This window comes from Xiphophorus hellerii, chromosome 7 (genome assembly GCF_003331165.1).
Source record: "Xiphophorus hellerii strain 12219 chromosome 7, Xiphophorus_hellerii-4.1, whole genome shotgun sequence".
In the NCBI taxonomy this organism is placed as follows: Eukaryota; Metazoa; Chordata; class Actinopteri; order Cyprinodontiformes; family Poeciliidae; genus Xiphophorus; species Xiphophorus hellerii.
Window position 1 is genome coordinate 15,122,902 of NC_045678.1, and position 21,767 is coordinate 15,144,668.

Genomic DNA, 21,767 nt, shown 5'->3' on the forward strand with positions numbered 1-21,767 from the left:
ACAATAGCTAATTTAAAGTTATTGATTGTACACATTATAATATTACATTTATGGTTGCAAATACTACATCCTGTAGTTCTACACAATCATGTCAGGAAATGTATATAATTTTGTACATTTAAAAATCTTAGTGATCTATTCACTGATAATTACACTCGACTACATCTGAATCTTGAATTACAATGTTTACAGATGTACTGTATGTAGTTTAATTTGTTTTTCAGACGTTCAGAAAAGTATAAACTTGATAATACACTATAAAGTTGTGTATTTATAATACAAAGCAATAATTAGGCATGACATCTTAAATTTAGTATAAACATCTGGATAGGTCTGCTAATTTGCTGCACTTTAACTTTGTTGATTTGCTGACTAAATATCTCACCGATAGGCGAGTATGTTGTTCATGTCACTTATCCATGGTCATAATCCTATAATAATCTGATTGATGTATATTAATATATATCTTTTTAAAGCAACAAAATAGAATTTGCACCACCTAATTTTATCTATTTTCCGTATTGTTTATAACAATAAATTTTATTATAATTCTAACAAAGGACTTCTGAGGGGTTTTTTTTGTATTTTTTATTTTTACCTCTTAATGAGATTATGGAAGTGTTTATTAACTTTACAGGTACTTCTGTTAAGTTGTCTGTGGCTGTATTAAAAAGGTACTTTTGTTGTTGGGGTAGAGTTTAACAAACTGGAGGTAAATCTAATTTTGACTTGTAAAAACACACAACCTTAAATAAGTCTGTAGTATAATAATAGCAATTTGAAACATTACTGTTAAATATAATGATACATTTTCATATAAATCACTTTTTACTAATAAAAACTTGCATTTAGCATTAGTTAATTCTAATTTGCTTAATCATTTCTGTGCTACAGCAAACCATTTTCATATTTTGCCTTTATGATCACTAGAACTTGATGCTTATGTGAATGCAAAGTGATTTTTCTGCTTCTATTTGCTTCAAGAAAGATATCTCAAGGGCAACCCAGGATTTGCTATAAGGTGGCCATATTTTAACCTTTATAATGGTGAATATCAATAAATTCAAATATAATTATAAAGTAAATGATTTCATTATTCAATTCTACAGGTACAACTAGTTTATTATATACATCTATTCCACAGACTTAATTAATTAGGACGATTATGGATTAAAAATACAGATTTAGTTAGACAAGTTACAATTCAAACTCAAAATATAAACGTTTTTCAAACATGGCTGAAAACTATCCATTCACTGTGCAGTTCATTTGCATTATTCCTGCACAGACTGGCATGAATACACTCCTTGAATACATTCATGTGTAATGTGAGGTGACTTTTCAGAGATGAACTTGTGGAATAATTTTCAAACTGATGCACATGTACACTTGGAGGTTCTGTCAAACAAGAATACACTGGATTTTAAAGCTGGGCAACATGTATTACGTAAAATAAAATAGCATAAGCATCACCAAAATAAGAAAAACATTAAAACAATGTGCTTGATAGCTTAAAATTGCAACGCATTAATCTGTACTGTGCACAAGCATCCCACCAGGATATTGAAATGTAGTAATATTCGCGCGTCAGTAGGGGGCAGTGTTTAACAGTCATTACCTCTTGAAATTTCCTTTTTTTCCCCCCCGTCAATTTGGACATTAGAAATTAATTCTCTTTTAATTACTCTATTAATGGTTGCAAGATAGCGTTTATAAAAGCATTTTGATTGAAAAACATTTAGAATGCAGTGTTGAAATGTCCCATTTAATGAATTTATTGCAGAACATTTTTCAAATGGAACCTTCAGATATGAAATACTGCTTTGAGTTAAAGGCTGTGTGTTGATGGAGTGTTGTATAACTGTATTATGAGGTCAACGTGTGGAATCCTGGATATCATTTTGAGACGTCCAGACAAATTTCTCCTGTGCCTTAATGAAAGACTGCTTGTCTTCAAGTCAGACAATTTGATCACTTCTTCATAATTAATTATTGTGAATGAGCTGCACAATTAAACAAAGGTTCAGGCTGTATAGAACAGTACTACCACATGGGAAAACATAACAGGTCAGTCAACCAGACTGCTGTGTGATATCAGTACATGAGAAGCTGGTGTAGATTTGGGAGGGCAGTAGTTGGGCCGTGTGAGAGAGTCGTGCATGATTAGTTTAGCCTCTGAGTCTTTGAGAAGTCTGTGATCTGCTACCACCTGCCCTGTGGGTTCAAGACACACGAACAGAATGAACAATATCGTATTTCTGTGGCCACAACAAATACCGAGGCTTTATTGGAGTATGGAGTTATTTGTGGGGCTCTGTCTCCTCAGATCCAGGAGCAGTGCTGCAGTTCTATTGATCAAAAAACCTTTTTAGTTAGTTTTTAAGTGCAAACAATGATCTGTGATACACAAACCATTACGCAGGAGTGAGCTATTTAAGATCAGGTCAAGCTTGCACTTCTTTAGATTGTTTATGCCCTTTCGTCCTTGTTGCAATAGAAAAAAAAGAGTGCTAAAAGAAGAATGGGCTCCCCTCCAGAAGTGCCTTTTATACGGGGGCTTATTAGCATGCTGGGTTGTTTAAATTGCCTCCTGGAGGGCTGACGTGAAATCGAACAATATCCCCTGGCTTTAGAGACTACAGCCCCACGGCTTCTCATTTATTTTTATGCAGAGTTAGGACAGAGCTTTGGCATGGCTCTGCTGAGGAAGCCGAGCCCAGGGAGGCCAGGTCTGGGTAGGTCAGGACAAATCAATTAATATCCGCTCAGTAAACGTTCTTGGCTATCCCTGGGCCATTCTTCGCTGTGACAGTACAAGCTGGGCACCAACGTAATGATGTGATTGTGCTGTTAAATATTTTTAAGACGTTTTAATGGAAATAATAACCCTTTATTTCCCATCTCTATTAAAAAGCTTGATTTGGATTTGGATTTTACTTCTAAGGACGAGTATCCAACATTGTTTATTATTAATTTTATTACAGTTTATTAAAGGTCTCCCTTTTGGGTGATGATTTTTATGACTGTGTTTTTCCCTTCCCCTGACTCTATGCATTTATTTTTCTGCAAACATTTGGTCATGATGTAAAATTCAAGCATGCCCAAGGCAGAAGGATTATTACAGCCATAGGAGTAGCCAACACAGTGGAAACAATCGCTAATAAGTGCTCCAAATGGGACAGATAAAATGAGTGTAGGCTCGAGAAGTGAGTTATTTGTATGATCTCAGTTGTCAAGAATAATTATAGTTGCCATGAATTTGGGTCAGGACATTAAGTGAATTTCACACAAAGTGGGGACTGCAGTGGACAGCGATTCAAACGCTTCATGTGTGAGTGTTTGTCACACAGTTGCACAAAAGCCGCCACTTTGGACATTAATGTGTCGCATCATACAATCCAATTAATCGCCAAACAGTGTGGGCACATGATAGTAATGGTAGCATCACGTAACAATGGAGGATTGATGTTATAGGTGTAGATTTAATGTTTGGAGAAAATTGTCAATCATCGTTTGTCCATTAAAAGTGACATTGTGCATCTTTGTGCCTGAAAGTACTATTTCTGATAATACTTCTACATTAGTTACTTTTTCTGCTGTTTTTTGGCTGTGGGACTGTAATTTACAGTTTTTGTGATTTATTGGAAACAGTGGGACAGCAACTTTACAGTTAAGATTACAACACCCTGTCTGCAACTTACATCCAGGTAAAATGAAGATGGTGCCACTGACAGTGCCAATTTATATCACTCAGAAAAAGGAGGAGTGACATGTGGGGAATTCTACTTTTCGAGGCTCGATGTGCGCCATGTTTTAGCTGCACCACCTCTTAACCACACTTGAATGAAATACATGATTTTCAGAGTTTAAATATAAGTTAATTTGGAGGAGGAACACTTCTAAAACATGCAGTACATCAGCCCTCAAGGAAGACACTGATGGGAACTCGGGATAAATCATAAAGGCGCTAAAGACACCTAAGACAAAAAGACAGCAAGATATCAGAAGCTGTTTTAATCTAGGACACTTCTTTGCTTACGTATGATATCAGATGATTTTAATTATTTGTCTGTATCTAATTAATTTTTTGAGTTCAGTTTGTATTTCTCCTTTTTGTTTGCTGTTGACAATATCTACATGTCTTAAAGCATGAAGGTCAAAAACGGGGTTAAAATTTTTCATTGCACTACATCATAGAAATTTCTCAAATATGTGGCCATGTTAGTTTAGCAACAATATTTGATGGTTTTTGCACAACATATCATAATAATTTCTTTTTAAAATACATATTTTATATTTAGAGTGGAAAGTGAACATGCTTTTATCTGTACAAGTTTAAAGTAAATCATGAATGAAGATATATGAAAACAAAACTTATCAAGACTATTATAATTCAGGCATGGAAGGGTCAAATTGCTCAGATTCACTGTTATCATTCAGTGTTATCGTAGTTAGATGCAGTCGTTTTAGGATCTTGTCTGCTGTGCAGCAAGTGACTAAGATGCCGCTTATGAAACACACCACTGTTGCCAGGCTCATATTAGGTGACCACAATGTAAACAGGTTGTTAGACCTCCAGGCCAAGTGAAGGTGTGCACGGTGGCAGCCATGTTTGCGTGACTCTCGTAGTGCATTCCTTCACATTGTGACAGCCTAAAGCTAATTAGAGGGAGTCTGCGTGTGGCCTGGCAAGAACTGGGACACATATTTTTCTGTCATCTGTCTTCACAATTGGTTCCTGCTGAAACATCAATACTGTAGTCAATGAGTAAATATTATTTTCTTTATGGTCAGAAGGAACCTTTGAAATATTTACTTGTTTGCTTTAGTGGTTTGTCTTGAGTATTTGGTGTAGAGACACCTTTCATCTCTGTGGCGAGGGCCAAGAAGCAGACCTGATGATATTTTTCTCTGAACAGTGTGCTCACACAGTTGAGCATTAAAAGGTCTGGTGTTAAAAATGGGCAAGGCTCCTGGTGAAGAAAACATTAGTTCAACAATATAGTTATTTACAGTGACCGGGCATAACATCATGACCACTTGTCTAATAGTGTGCAGACCTGTGTTTTGCTATCAAAACAGCTCTGATTCATTGAGGCATCGCCAAGCGCAGGTTGAGATCCCAACAATCTGGAGTCCAAATCAACACTTACAGTTTGGTAATCCTCAAACCAGTGCTTAACTATTTTTCAGCCACCAGGGAATGCTATTTCCTGGAAAGCTTTTAAATGACCTGCAGCATTGCTTAGGTTAATGAAACGTATCAAATTAATATCCAGGGTCAGCTTTAACACCCTAACTGGTCTGCAGCTATATATGAGGCTCCATATGCAAACAAACTTCAATACACACTCGCTGCAATGCTCTATGATGGCATCTTTCTGTCTAAACCAGCCTGAGCAGTCTGTTGCATAATAGTGACTTCAAATACTGTATGCTGAAAATACACGTTATATATTTTTATCCCAAAATTGCAAAGTTAGAGGCCTAAAATGGATTCAAAAAGTCAATTTTAGGACGTTTTGAGTGATAAAATTGACCTCTTGAGATGTGGCACTGAGATTTGTTATTGCAAAGCATGGAAGAAACCTAAGTAAATCCATGGATAAAATCTTTTCCTGAAGAGTTAGGAACAGGTCAATAAATTGTGATTTTTTTTTTTTTGTGCTGTCAAATTTTGAATGAAGATTTGTAATAATGATCTGAAATATTTTCCATAAAATGTTTATTAATGTAAACATGGAAAACCATAGAACATCCTTTTTATTTTAAGCATTTTATTTAATATATTGATCAAATTCTTTCCAAGAATAAACACATAATTTAAAATAAAAAAACTTAAAAACCTCGCTTTGCACAATAATTTACACACAGTACCCGTGTAATGAGCGCAACTCATCATTATCTGCTCACATACTCTTGTGTCTGAAAACCAGAACCATATGAGTCCATTTGTCAAAGATAAGCCCCACCCCAGATGTTGAACATTCTGACTTCTTCAAGAAAACACATTTTTAAACAGCTCTGTAACCAAGAAGGAATGATAAAGCTTTAGCAGTTAGAAATGCATGCTTTCAGCACCACTGACAGTTTCCACAAGCCAGCGGAGGGAATAACTTTGTTTTTGTTTTCAGTTGTCATGTGTTTCTGTATAAAGCTATTCTCAGCAGTCAAGTTGCGCAGCCTCAAGCTTTTTTTTTTTGTCGGCTCTTTATTCAAACAAGCTGCCTGTCAATGTGCCATGCTGACGTATCTGCACTTGTGCACTTGCGCAACCTGACACAATTCTCCTGGGGGCCCAAAATGGAAAACACTCGCAGCACATCGCTGGCTTTGTGTTGTCTGATGGGAAGATTAAAGCCAAACAAAATTCACCGTCTTCGAGTGAGAGTGGGTCGATGGTGGGACCACCGGAGGGGAACAGCTCTCTCAGCAATGTCATCAGATGACATTATCATTGATCTCCCACTCTGGTCCTCTCTCTGTCTTCTTGGGTCTGCCCTGAGCTGTCAGTAACATTTCCCGTGGCTCCCTGCTGCCTATCGTCTGAGAAGCGAGATAAGAAATCCTAATGACTTCACCAGAAAAACAGACTGCTTCCTAGCAGTGATGCATCTCTGCCTCTGCTGAAACAAAGATGAAACAATATATTGACTTCTGGTAATGATAGACAAAACTCATGTTTTATGATGTCCCTGAGACAAGTTTGGAGACTTAAAAATGTGTGATATTTCTATATATATTTTGCTTGTTTTAATACATTTCTCCACATAAAAATGATAGCATCATATAGTCCCTGTCTCCATCACAAAGCCAGTTCAGGTGTATCCATCACAAACAAACAAATATTTCAGCAAGATAGATAAAAGAGTCAGAAAAAAGTAGTTTTTGTTTATCTGTTAACTTGACATAGAAGAGAAGTCTGCATTAAATCTATCTTTGGTCTGACAATCTTTTGTATTAAAAAGCATTATGTCATCTACGTAAAGCTAGATGCTTCTTAAAGAGATAGATGGCAATTTAATGTCATCTATTTTCATTTTAAATTTGATACAAGATTTTTAATCATCTACGTTATTGTGCTATAAAATGGCACTAAGTGCCTGGAAAATATATTATAAAGGATATTGAGGTATTTCTCTATAACCATTTTTCTATAAAGATCCTCCAAAGCTCAGACAGGTTGAATGAACAGCTACTGTGCACTGACATATTTAGCTCAAGTATATACACAGACTTTACTATTTGGGTGTATGCACTTGGAGTTAGAGCAAAAAATATGTATTTTGCTTTCAACAGACCAGTGATTTAGTTTTTCCTGGTTTGACAACATCTAAGTTGCTTTTTGGCGAAATCAGAAGCAGACTGAAGCATTGTACTGAATACATGATTTTCAAACATTAATTGTTGTCTCTTGAGAGTTTACTACATGTGGGTCAGATGTTTGCCTCAAAACATGATGTGCAGATCGGTGCAGGAGCAGCTTAACTATGATCAGCACCAAAAATGCAAAAGAGTTCAATTCAAGTGTCACAGCAAAGGATGTGAAAACAGTACATATTATACTTGCACATTAAATGTTAAATACATTTTCCAAGATATCAATATCACTTTGTTGTGACATGCAATTTTTGGATGACTTTTTAAAAAAAACAAAAAAACTTTTCCAAAATCAGTTTTAACTAAATGTAGACAAACTGAAGGGGTGAGAATGTTTTCCGCTGGCAGCTTCTTTTAAACTATCCCCCTAAACTATGATGTAGCTGTGAAGGAACAGTTTGGATTTTGTAAAATGGGGACATGCAAAGAGGTCACGAGTAATGAGTTAAGCTTTCTAAACAATCTTGGTTGAAAGAAATAGGACGTTTGGGGAAATGCCTCATTACGGAACCTATTTAAAAGCACATTTCATTCTATGATTATTTACAGTGACAAACATGTTCTGTCAGTGGTTCGTTATTATTTGTTCCATTTAAAACAGATGTTGTAATATGGAATACGTCAAGCAAATTAGGGCAGAGTAAAAACCAGTCAACTGTTATAATTTTATTGTAGTTCAAACAATTGAAAATCAAAGAATAAAGTTATATTTTTAGACTTGTAACATTGCTTTCAGCTGATGAGATAGGTGGTTCAAAAAAGGAGATTTTAGCACTTTCAGGCCAACTTTAATAAAGTTTTTTCATAAAGAGCTTCTAAAGCAAATACAATTAAATTAAAAAAATAATTGAAAAAAAAATATTATATGAAAATAGTTATTCTCAAAACTGTTGAAGGTCAAGTTTTGCACTTTTTCAAGCTGCTCTAAAAATGATCCCATGAAATCTCATTTCCTTTAATGAAAATCAAATAGCCTTTCTCTGAAGCTATGAATTGGCACAGTCCTTCAAAAATATTATAACGTTGATTAAATCCTAAATATTGTTTGAAAGAATCTGTGAGTCTTGAACATAAAATGTGCACTTTAGATTGGTCACTATGAATAAGAAATCTAAATCAGATGCTTCCTTAGGAATAAAAAGAAAGACAATAAAACATTTACATCAAATGTCTCTCGAATAATTTAAAAGTGATATATGTCTTTTTCAATGCTAATTCAGGCATTGAACTGCAGCTGGTTAGTTACTTTCCAAGAAATATTAAATTGCAAAATTTTGTACCACAAGATCATTTTTCTTTACTTTTCACTTTTCCCATTTCTGTTCTCCAAAATACTAAAAATGTTCAGTTTCACCTTCAAATGAAACAGTTTGCAAAAGGGCACATACCAATGTGTTCTTTAGAGTAAATAACCATAGACTTCTTCTTAAACAGATAACTTAAAAGTGATGCCTGTGTAAACGGTAATAAAAAAGTGTTAGGGGTAGTTCAAGCAGAAGTCAGAAATCTGCTCTGGATCCACTCCCAGGATCCCATAAACTCTGGTCTCTGCTCCAAACATTTTTTTTTTCTATCTGTTCGAAACTGAGACCATTCAGAGCAAAGTAGTTCTACTCCATGTTAAGCAAATCTTTAGAAATATAGATTTTATAGAATTCGTTCATATTTCTAGTTTCTGGATTCAAAGAGTCTGTTCATCTTGTTTCTGTGCTAAAACTTATAAATAGACAATGGCTCTGTGGCACTCCAAGCATTGATCATTCTGATATTGGTGAATCCTTATCAGTGCAAATAGACTGTCTGTGTTACACAGTATAAGATGAAATAGGATTACTGTACAGTAGACGCTGGTGTATTTGCAGATCAGTATTCACAGATTCACCTATTAGCAAATATTCCTGTGAAGCGTAACCCCATATTATTTGCAAATAATTTGCTGTTTAGAAGATTTTACTATGGAACATGCTTAATAATAAAAACACAACACACAGTAACACAGTTGCAAAACAGAAGAGAGGTCTGGTGTCCTGCAACATTTGATGTGTCTCTCCTTCAACACACCTGAGTCAAATAACAAAGTTATAGCACGACTCTGGAGAACTCTACTGTGTTACTGAGGAGATAATTCAGCTATTTCATTCAGTTGTGTTGGACCATGGACACACCTAACAGTTAACAGGATACTCAAGGCACTTGAAGTGAAACAAATCCTTGATTCAGAATCCTTATGCATCTTGCCTGCAGAAGACTTCTTTATGCTCTCTATAATGCTGCTTGGATCTATGGGTAAAAAAAACCCCTCTAGTTTATAGGTTCACTCTGTGAGATGGAATGTTTCTGTATGTGAAAGCAAGCATTGCTGCCAAATGTTCTAATTGTTTATTTGTGTCTGTTTAGCTCGATGGCAGCATGTCACTTCGGCTTCTCTGATCCGCCAGTGAAGGAATGATTCCTGCTGGCAGCACTGAAGATTGTGCTGGAGATTAATCAGTACATGTATGTTGCATTGTGCAAGGTCATTCGTGCGTAGATGCCTGAGAGAGGACTACATGTATGTCCCTGCATGCATGTAAATGCTTGCTCCTGTGCTCGTGTGCACATTACCAGTGCAAGTAGAAGGGGATCTGGCATGCCTTTCTGCACCCACGGTGGGCCCCTCTCAGCCAGATGGATGGTCTCAGCCAGTGTCAGCGAGGTGACAGCTGGCTGGCCTGGTCTTTCCTGGCTACAGGTCTGGATCCTGTCCTCTGACGGCTCCTGACAGCTTCTGATGGGTCTCCCCCTCACCTCCTACTCAAAAGGTTGCCTCATGGAAAATCCCAGTTTACTAGACAAATCAATGATGTCTCGCAGCGCACTTTTAATGAAATGTAAATGATATGAGCCACTCCCTGGTGGGATGACGCCTGCACTCGTAACGGCTCGAAAGGAAGTAGCCCACCGACATGTGATTGAATAATTAGGCAGTAAAACATTCTTCACAGAGGGAAGGAGTAATACCTGCAGGAAGATAACATGTCATGGTTCAGAGTGAGATGCAATGAGAAGTTCTGTATCATGTCAAAAACCTCATTAGGTAAGTTGGACCCACTGTCACAGAGTCTCTTATGAAGGTCATAAATTAGACATATCCAGGCTACTCCTTTCACTTTTCATATCAACCCAGTTCTACCTCTTGGTTCCGTCGCTCTCTCTGGGTCTTAAGTGGCCTCGGCTTTGCAGTCAACTTGTTAGAGAGCCCGACTGTCTGCGCCACAGTAAGCTGGGAACTCCGCGTGGGGACTCGTCACTCCACGCAAGTCATTATTTTTTGGTCTCCGTGCAGCAGGCTGCAGGTTTCAGCAGGACAGAGATGGGGGGGTATGATAAACCAAACTCGTGCTAATGAGACAGCTCCACAGGGATGAGAAGAACACACACGGAGCAGCTCAGGAGACGTCTGCTGGCCTCCCAAAGGTAATTCCCTTAAATGAAAAGCAGACCGCGTACTAGTCATTGTTGCACCGAGGGGGTTAGGATGAATAGTGATGGGGTTGTGTTTCAACACACCTCCCTGTGCTCTTGTTACAGGGCTGAGATGAGCAGAGGCAGAGGTACAGTGCTCATGCACTCCCTGCTGATGTCCTTTTTTTTTTTTTTTTTTTTTTTTTTTTACCCAATTATCCTTGACTAAAATGACTTGTGTTATACTGGCCATGTCACGCAGCTTTGGAATGGGTACTTTATCCTATCAAGGCTCTTTCATTTTTCAAATTAGGCGCTGCCTTTTGTTCCAACCAAGGACGTCAACAGAACTGAAATTCTCCACATCTGGGAGGCATTAGGGACACATTGAAGAGCCTCATTTGGGGCTCTTGTTAGCTCACCTGGTGCTTTAAGTAGGACCATTAATCCCATGCTACTTAAAGCATGATCCACACTTCACGACTTCACATGTGTATGTTCGATGAGAAAGATGCTGCTTCCCTGCTCCAGTTATCACTATCAAAGTGTCAGAAAAATGTGATGTGGACCTAATACACTTTCCAGATGTTCTCCCGCTACATTTCGCTTAATCCAATACTTCTGCAGGCCACTGTCCAGCCATAAATCACTGGCTGCATGCGACAGGAGGAGAACAAGGGGATGTGGCCTCGACGCAAGGGCTACATGCTTGATTCATGAGCTCACAGTAAATATCTTCAGAGCACAAGTGAAACAATTAGCTGTTACCTTAACTCCCGAGGCTACACAGTCTCTTAAAGGACTTTAGGATCCCAGTTATAAGCTCCAAAGGCCCAACTCAAGCCACAGGGACAGCAGGGCTTTATAAGACTGGTTTAGTTTTATATGGTATTCTTGGATGACAGTGTACCACAAGTCGCTGCACAGTGTTGGTAACAGTTCATATCTTCATTTGGTCTGACGGGTGTCCGAGAGTGATCACGTTGAACAGATGTCCGATAAAATGCGGTGTTCTCATCCATCTAATGTTGATGTGCTGTGAAACAAAGGCTGCTATTAATCTCAGTAAAGCACTGGGAGATATTATCTTTTAGCAATCCAAGCCAGAATAAAATCCCAGTAAGAACTGTGTCTGCATTGCCTTATACTTCTACAAACCCAAATACATCATATATTATTAAGACTTTGTGTGATTGACCAATCAAAGTAGCATGTGATGGTGAAGTTGAAGGTATTCTGTCACCTTGTCCCAAACACCTCTCCATAAAAAAACTGCATAACCAAGCAAATTCACAAGTAATTGGTAAGTAAAATCCATCTTTTTGGCCTATTTGTCATACTGTTGTGTTGGAAAATTTTAATTTTCTCATAACCCTAACACATCATCACCATGATGAATCATAGTGATAGAGACATGCTCTGAAGATGATTTTGAAACCTTTTAGAAGCTGCAAAATATATAAGACTGGGGCAGCAGGATAAAGACATTGAAAGTACAGAGGTACAATAGAGTGGTTTAGATCAAACCTTATTCTTGTGTTAGAGTAGTTCAGTCATGATCTAAACCTGAATCCAAGCTTTTATACAAGACTTTAAAATTGATGTTCCCACATGATATCCTTCCATGCTGACTTGTGTTGGATTTTTTAAAATATTAACTGTGCAGGATTGTCAATGGAAAAGACTTTCCTTCTTCTACAGACTTGCAGCCATCACTGCAGTAAGAGGTTTTTCTATAAAGAATAGACAAAGGGTTCCTTCTCACCAGCTCTGGCCAGCTGTTCTGTTCTTCCTCAAGAAAGCTTCCCCAAAACATGACACCTCCACCATGTTTAATCATGAGGATGTTGTGCAGTAGGTAACGTTTCAATTTTTGCCTCTTCCCTGTGGTCCTACTGGCATCTGCAAAAATGCACTGCTCCTATTCAAAACCGACTAATCAGAGCCAGATGGAATGTCTTAATGCTGTCAATCATGCCTGTGTACTTGCTGTTTCATGTAAACAGCAACAAAGAAACAACTTACATCTGTTTATCTGCCATATTCGGTAGTCATGCTAACTAGCCTGTGCATTCACCACAGGCTCCTCTGTGGGGAAGGAGCTGTAACAAAGCAGAGACTAAGGGGGAAGGGTGTGAGCAGCATGTACATAAAGGTTGATTGACAGTGGTTAGACCCTCCTCCAGCTTGTGATTGTTTCTGAACGAGTATGTGTGTATATACTATTTTTTTATAAAAGTTGACTACCCACTACACATTGCATTGGTCAATTGATCATTTTCTTTCCAATTCATAGTTCTGCACTACTTTTTTGGTCTTTCACTTAAAATAATTTAATATGACAAAATATAAATAAGTTTAAGACATATTAAAACTGTATTAATTGTAATAAAGTTTTTATGAATCAATGCTGAGCATTGCATTGATTCATAAAAACACAAGCATTTGTTCACATGCAACCTAATAACCTGACATAATTTGTTGATCCTCTTCAGCCATGCTGTGAGAACTCTAACCCGGGTTTACTTTGTGTTCCAATTTTACGGAACCTCAATCCAGATCCAGAACAAATCAGACAAAGTCAAGATGGATATAGTTGACTAAGTTTCCTCTCCAGCTGCGCTTCAGTTACAGAGGCCATAGGGAAATCATGTCATTCTAAATCTCTCTCCTTCCTGAAAGAATGTCACCTCCATCCTACCTTTTTTTCCAGTTCTTATAAACGGCCACTGGCAGATCTGAGGTCTTTTAATGCGCAATCCATCTGTTCCCCGCCTTGTGCACAAGACATGAGCCGATCCACAATCTGTAGCTTCGCTGGGAAAGGTGTTCTGACTTGGTGGTGAGAATGACAGAGCTGTTGTTGAGGTTTTATTTTTCTGGAAGAGCTCTGTCTGGTTTTGATATCTCACTAATGGAGGGAGGGGGGAAAAAAAGGGTATAAAAGCAGTTTGTTTTCCAGTGATCCGTTACTCGCACGTTATTAGATGTTTCCTAACTAGCTCCCCGCCCTTTACATGTAGTGATGTGTGAATTGGAAGTTTAACTGTGTGAGTGTTTTCACACCCGGCTCTTAAACCCCTGTACAACCAAGGAGCTCTGGATCATATTTTTTCTGCTGTTCAGGTCAATACATATGACTTGGGAGGTGGTTGTTGAGATTCAACCTACACGTAGCAGGTCAGAATATTAATAACAACTAATCTCAGGGTTTAAACAATTGTATAGCTGCTCTTTCAAAGCTTAGAAATCATAATGAAGTTTGAAAGCCAGTCAAGCAACACTGGATCACCTTAGTGATAATAAGAGGCTTGACACCGTCGTCTCCAGAGAGCCCTCTCCTCTCTGCCAATAACAAACCCCAGAGCGGCTGCATATATTGTCATAAGATTGTCCTGGTATTTATTCTATACAGATGACTTGCATATGTTCACCACTGCCATGCCCTCAAGGTTAAAGCGCTGATCTGCTCCAGCGGAGGGATGGAGAGAGTTGGCAAGAGTGATAGATGTCCTTTCAGCTGCAGTCACTAAACGCTGTCTCTTGTTTCCCATCTCACACCTCATGGCAAGGTCCAAACACCCGCAGCAAATGACTTCCAGAGACCCTCGTGTGAGAGGTTTTGCTCTTTCTCGTCCTGTTTGACTTTGCACCTCAGATTAAAGCAAAATCAGAGGGAACTCGAGGGAACACGTTCGCACAACAAATGGCCACAGTCGGCACCGATGTGAAGCGAATGTGGTGATGAATAGCCTATTTTCCATATCAAAGGAGGGGCCTTGGTCATGGGGATCACTGTACTTCACAGGCGTGTGGTCAAGGGTCTGGCTGATAAATGAGGAAACTAATTAGAGGAAGTATTCCTGTGGTTCTACAAGGCAACCGGACATCGAGGTTCGGCTCTCATGTCACCAAGTTTGCAACACGGAGCTACAGTATGTGGATGCATGGCTGTGTTGACCCTCCACTGACATACAGCAAGGGATTCTCAGCTCTCACTACATGTGAGAAGTAAATGTGCCCAGTAAATGTCAACACAGGATCTAGTGGGGATATGGTATGCAAACAAAGGTGAAACCAAACAAAAATAGGTCAAAACCTAAATTCTATCACCAGCTTCCTGCCTCACATTCAGTTCAATCTGTTTTGGCTACCATTGAAGGTTTACTTGCAACAGCCTCTAAAGGTTATCTGCAAGAAACAGAGTAAAAACATTCCGACCCCCTGAACCGTTTCACATTTTATTATGTTACAAAAAATAAAACTTCAATGTATTTTTATTAAGATTACATGTTTTAGACAAACATTATAGGGAAGATGAAGGAAATTATATACATTGTTGTAGATTTTTAACTAATAAAAATTTTTAAAAGTAATGGGTCAATAGTGTGTAGAGCCATAGCTTTGCAGGAGTTTCTCTGTCAGCTTTCCACATCTAGATACAGACATTTTTGGTCATTTTCTTTTCAAAAAATACCTCTAGCTCTGTCTGATTAGATGGTAACCATCTGTGAACAGCAGTTTATAAGTTAGAACTTTGACTAGGACATTCTAATATTGATATGGTGATTCAAACCATTCCATTGTAAATGTGGTAGTGTGTTTAAGAGTCAATGTCCAATTCTTAGGAATGCCCTGTAACCATATTTCATTTTGAGTAATTATGTGTTCATGGTGTTGGCTTTCCACCAGACATAGCATGATGAACATATGATCTCTGCATTGGCCTTTTGACTGCTCTCCTCACCAAACCTGTTTGTTCGCTAATATTCTCTGACTTCTACTTTTCTGTCCTCTGAAGGCGATTGGTTGCACAAGAATACCTTTAAGGGTCTCAGAATAAAGGAGGCTGGGTGCTAACTCAAGCCACAGTTTTAATATTTTCTTTGTTTGAATATGTTGAAAATTATGTATACTTTTCCTTTAATTTCACATTGTTCACTGCTATATGTTGGTCTATCAGATAAATCAAATTTTTTTGTGAAAAAAATGGGTAAAGGTTCAAGGGGTATGAAAGTTTTTCTATACCCCCTTTTCCACATAAGTCATATTCATAACTTTGGTTTGGTATGACTTTAGAAACAGCAATAACACATCTTAACAATACACAGGCTCAAAACAGGCACCCAGAATACCATTTATTTCACTTCCGAGTTATATTCCAGGAACAATTTTACAACATTTCAGGTCACTGGCACGGTTTGTAAGAGAACTGTTCATATTTAATCAAATATATCAATAGCAAAAGCCATTTAGAGGGAAGGAATGGAGCACATTTGTCTCTTAAAGTCTGGACAGTTCCGCTGGGAATAGTATATCCGCGTTCCCTTTACTGACATTTTCTTTTCCTTCTTTACAAGCTCGCAGAGACACATAAAGCTGGGTTCATCTAGAAGAAGGTTGATGCAAAGCTCTGGAATTCCTCCTGATTCTCAGAGACATTTCTCCAAGAAGAAAACACATTGAGAACTAATCAACATAATGTACAATGACTTAAAGTTTTATGAACATATGTGCTTTCAGGGAGATTTATCTAAATAAATTGATTCTGCAAATATAAGCTAAGTCGTGCTCTCCTTTTCTGGTATTATTACATCCTAGGGTTCCTCTTGTTCTTTTGCATTTCATCCAGCTTATTTCCTCATTGTATCATCATTCATAAACATAGTGCTTTTTGTAATAAGTAAAATAAATACTTTGATGGTTTGCTTTTGCTTAGAAATATGGGTCTATTACAAATGGGCTCCTGATGAATAAACACATCCCTGCAAGATCCTCAGAGACTCCGAGAGCTCAGACAGAAACAAAGCCACAGCAGTCACAGAAGAAAGAAGCAAATCATCCACACGTCATGTGCTCTCACCGTATCCATCAAGTTGAAAAGGCCGTGGAACAAAAGGTGAATGAAATATATGCATTTGGTCCATGGATTTGACATGGAATTACTTGAACCCATGCCGAAGCATAAATCCATCCTTTCCTAATCCTGTGGTAACATGTAAACAGTCTCCTTCTCGGATGACACACTGAAATGTTTTTCAGATTTCTCCTTTGTCTTGGAGTGTGCTACGCTTTGAAAACCTGCTTTTGTTTTATTCTGATGCAGCGTTAATGGACTGCGTGTATTTTTTTTAGCTTATTCTCCACAGTTGTTTGTGTTTACTCTTTCTCCACTGAAGCCGAGGGTGATGGTACAGGATATTTTCTGGACCCTTCTTTGTGCGCTGCCAGTAGAACGTTACACTCAATTGGCTTCTTTAATTAGATCATGGCAGACTACTGCTTCTAAGATAAGGCAAGGCGAGAGGATTTTATTTGCATAGCACATTTCAGCAGCTAGGCAATTCAAAGTGACTTTCATGATGAGAAGAAAAATAAACAACAAAAAAGCAAAAGAAATGTTACGCTGCAGTGACATGTAAGAGAAAGTAAGAAAAAATGACGACAGGTTGAAAAACAGACTACAGTTTATGATTTTCCAGTAGTTATTAGTCAGAGGCAGCTCTAGACAAATGGGTTTCTAGCCTTGATTTAAAAGAACTCAGAGTTTTACTAGTTTTGCATTTTTCTGTTAGTTTGTTGTTGTTTTTTCCAGATTAGAGGAGTGAAATAAACTGAACGCTGCTTCTTCATACTCTGGGGATGAAGAGTAAACCAAAAGACCTCAGTGGCCTGGAGGGTTGATAGCAACAACAGATCTTGAATATATTTTTGTTGCTAAGCCATCCAGTGATTTATAAACTAACAAAAGTATTTTAAAGCCTATTCTTTGAGCTACAGGGAGTCAGTGTTGCTCCGAGAGCTGGGTTGATGTGCTCCATTTCTAGTTTTAGTGAGAATGCGAACAGCAGCCTTCTGGAGCATTCTCCAGAAGGCTGTCTGAGAAAACCTTTGAAAAGCGTTGGAATAAAAATTTGTAAATTTTAACCACTTCGATAGCTTTGCTGAGTGAAGCACAGAATACAGAGTACTTCTGTGGCTGCACACTGCTGAAGAGCTGGCTGAAATAAATTGTAGATTTTGACTGAGTAAACTCCAGAACAATTTTTTTTTTCATTTTATCTGTCTGTCCACCCATTCGTCCATCTCTCTGTCTTCATTTTCAACGAATGGGAAGATGTGTTCTGATGAGGCATGGATTTGGGGTTGCAAATCACGAACATTACACACACATAGACAGAAAGATGAAATGAAATATGAGGCAAAAATGTGAAAATTCATCACACATTTGCTTCATATTTAAATAATTTCTAAACAGAGAAGCAATAAAATCACTAACAGCAATAAAAACAGAAAAACTATGTAGCAATTAGTCAGGTTGATTTATTGCCGGTGATTGCAAAGTATTTGCAAAAATGTCTAATTCCTCCTTTGATCTTGTACAGTGAACAGTGTTCTGTTCTGATTCGAGAGGTGCTTGCATGCGTCTTGCTGTCGATACGCTTTGGCACATTTTGCGCCTCCATTCATTTAAGTCAGAAAGATCTTTTTCACTGAATGCTGCTGTAAACACAAAAGAGCTGAACTCAATTTACTTCTCAGTTTCTGTGGACTTTAACGCCGCATCAAAGGGGAAGATTTATTTTTTTCTTTACTGGCAATCTTGTATAGATGTGCACTGAGGTAAATTATTCCCACTGACATTATTATCTCTTTTATAGAAGTAAATAAAAGGCGGAGACCCCTTAACTTCACGAAGCTCTAAAGATGAACCACCGCAATTCATTGCTTTTTTTCTGATATATCTTGATATTTTCCTCTCATTGCCTCACACTGATTTTATAAAACATGTCCATCAACTAGGAAAGCAGTGACACTTCAGACATGCCCTTTTGCAGCACCAGAGACTCCAGATTAGATGCAAAAAAAAGATTAGATGCATATAATGCATCTAATCTTTTTTTCTTTTTGTATATTGTAAAACCGTGACAGTAGGGACCCCTTTACGCTCATGAATATATCCAGAAGGAAGTTATTATTTCTCAAGAGGTGAAGATAGACAACTTGCCAGTTTATAGCTCTTTATGAGTGTTTTGCCATGACAGTCTATTTCCATTTCATTGTTTGAAGAGTTGCTTATCCAAGTCACCCAGGAGGCCTGGCATGCATATTACCTTGAGCCCAGCAAATTGCCCCCAAAAAGACATGGCACTATGGCTTTTGAGTGTTTGTCTGCATTTCAAGAAAATGCCCCATATCTAGTTTCCCCAAATTAGTAACAGTATTGCAGGTCGTAAAACATGGCATCTCCTTTAATCTGCAGTGACATGCATCGTGCCCATACTCTCTCATGTTGCAACATCAGGAATGCATTTTCGACTAATATGGGGCTTCTCGGCCATGTTCGTGCATTTTTGAGGAGACCAATTTGTAAACCCAGATTGTGAAATTCTGAGATGTAATAAATCAGGACGTTCAGCAGGGATGTAATGAGTGGTTGAAGTGTGGGCTTTGGAGAGAGATTAAAAAAATATGTGCTTACTCATAACAAGGATTTTTCTTTTCTTTTTTTTTCCTTTTCTTGGAAAGGACCTCTGAGCAAATGCCGAGGAGAAAGTCAGTCATTTAAAAAAAGCACAGATAAACTTTGATGAGTCAGTTATCTGGAGATCTACAGTCCATCTTGATCCTTTTACTTTCCCGTCTTCATTTAAAATATAATTGGCCTAATGCTTCCTACTGTCAAGATAACAGATTTTCACATCATGATTAAAAAATGCCTGCTTGATGCTATTATTGCAAAACTTTTGTAAAACAGATTGAGAAACCTACATTTGCACACAAAGAAACTCTTATTCACACTTATTTGTTTATAGTGGATTTTGCTTCTGTTTTGGGCACAAAATATATTGGCAGCTATGTGACTTGATTATATTTGTTCTCATAAAGTTAGTTTAGGCTGGTTTTCAAATTTTATGGTTGTTTTAAGGTTTTAAAACTACCTTATACATTTCATTTTTTTACACTAATCATGAAAGTGCAAGATTTCTTTTTCCCCCTGAACTTAACAGTGCCACTGCCTCTCACTGCAAACTTATTACTGAGAAAATGTACCAGTTTTCCAGAGGTAAATATATATATATATATATATATATATATATATATATATATATATATATATATATATATATATATATATATATATATATATAGTATATACAGTATATGCAAAACGTTTGTAAAACATTTTACAAAAGTTTTGCAATAATAACATCAAGCAGGCATTTTTGGATCATGATGTGAAAATCTGTTATCTTGACAGTAGGAAGCATATATATAGATACAGTATATATATACTGTATCTATATATATATATATATATATATGTGTGTGGGTGTGCGTGCGTAGGTTGCAGTTAACTATCCCTGCTATAAAGAAACATTGGTCTTAAACTTCAATTTCTCGTGGAGTTTTTGCGTAGTGTAGTGTTGTATCCAGAAATACACCAGATCCTACCCACACAACATAAATTGGTAAAAGCTTAAAAAAACAATCTGTGACAAGCTCACGTTCAACAGTAAATAATGAGTTAAGCTTAAAATGTAGACTTTTTCGTTACAATAATGTAGAATAACGCATTGTTTGATTGTTTAAATTTCTCTCTTTCTCGCTAGTTGTGGAAGAAAAAATTGTAGAATCCATTGCTTTTATTAGTTGCCTTATGCAACTTCTCATTGGCTAATTGGGTCTTTGTGACGACTCCTGCAGGAACCTGCTGGCTCTGGTGAAAAGCTGAGGTGTGAGATTCACCCACAAGTGAAACCACAGAAACTATCTAGCTTATTTAATTCAGTCACAACATTTTTGCTTGCATTATACTCTTTGCTACATTTATCTAATTCCTGAGTGAAGTTAATTCAGATTTTCATTTCTCTTCTTCAGCATCCGTCAGTAGCTTTGTTTAACCAGGCTACTTCATTCCAACGATGGGAGACTTGGATGTTCTGAAAGTCAGTACAGATTTGATCATTGCATACAATCGTCTAAAATGGAAGATATCCTATCAAACCAAAAAATTGTTACATACTGAAAGAAATTAGCAAAAGTTCCCAGACAAGAAAGGACAAAAGAAACCTGAAATAATCTGCTTTTTTCTACATCGTATTATAATTTTTGACAGAGAAAACCCTATATACTTGATCTCTAATTGTTTTACATATTTCTACTTAGAATATAATTACTGTTTTCTATATTATTTATTCATTTTTAAATATATTTTACCCCAAATATATACATTGTGTTTCACCTTTTCACACAGTGAAATCAATTCATCAAAATCAATCCAATAAAAAAGTGTATGCATGAAATTGTTTCCACTTTACTTTAGTCAAAATGATGCATATTCCTTACATTGCTCACTTTATAAAGGAAGAAACAAGCAGAACCATGTAGGGCCTTCAGGTTTCACCTTAAACACCTGTAGGTTGGGTAACTCTATGCAACTACTGGTGAACGTGACCATTTCCTTCTCTGAGTTTAGTTCTCTCTTTATTAAACCATTCTCTGATTATTAAAAGTTCCCAGAGACATTTGATACTTCTAAGACAATATATCACCTGATCATGTTAGAGGGGTGAATGGAGTTTGGTTTCAAGTAAAGCCCAGATAGAAGCAGCACTTTTTTTTTTTTACAATGTGTTATTGTGGTGTTCTTGGACTGTGGAGTATACGGACACAGGATAATCTTAATTCATTTGACCAAATGTAAAATGAAAATATCTCCTTTGTTTTGCTTTTCTGTCAGTGTACCTTAGATGTTAGAACATACAGGAACTAAATGTTATCTGGAAATTGAATGCTTAATGGTTGTCTATTTATCAATTTGAAGAAAAACACTGGATTGGACCAAAAGTGTGCAAGAAACACATCAAAATTAAATTTTGTCGTTAAATTGGCCTTGAAGTATACTTTGTGTGTTTCTATTATTTATATTATCTGCTGTG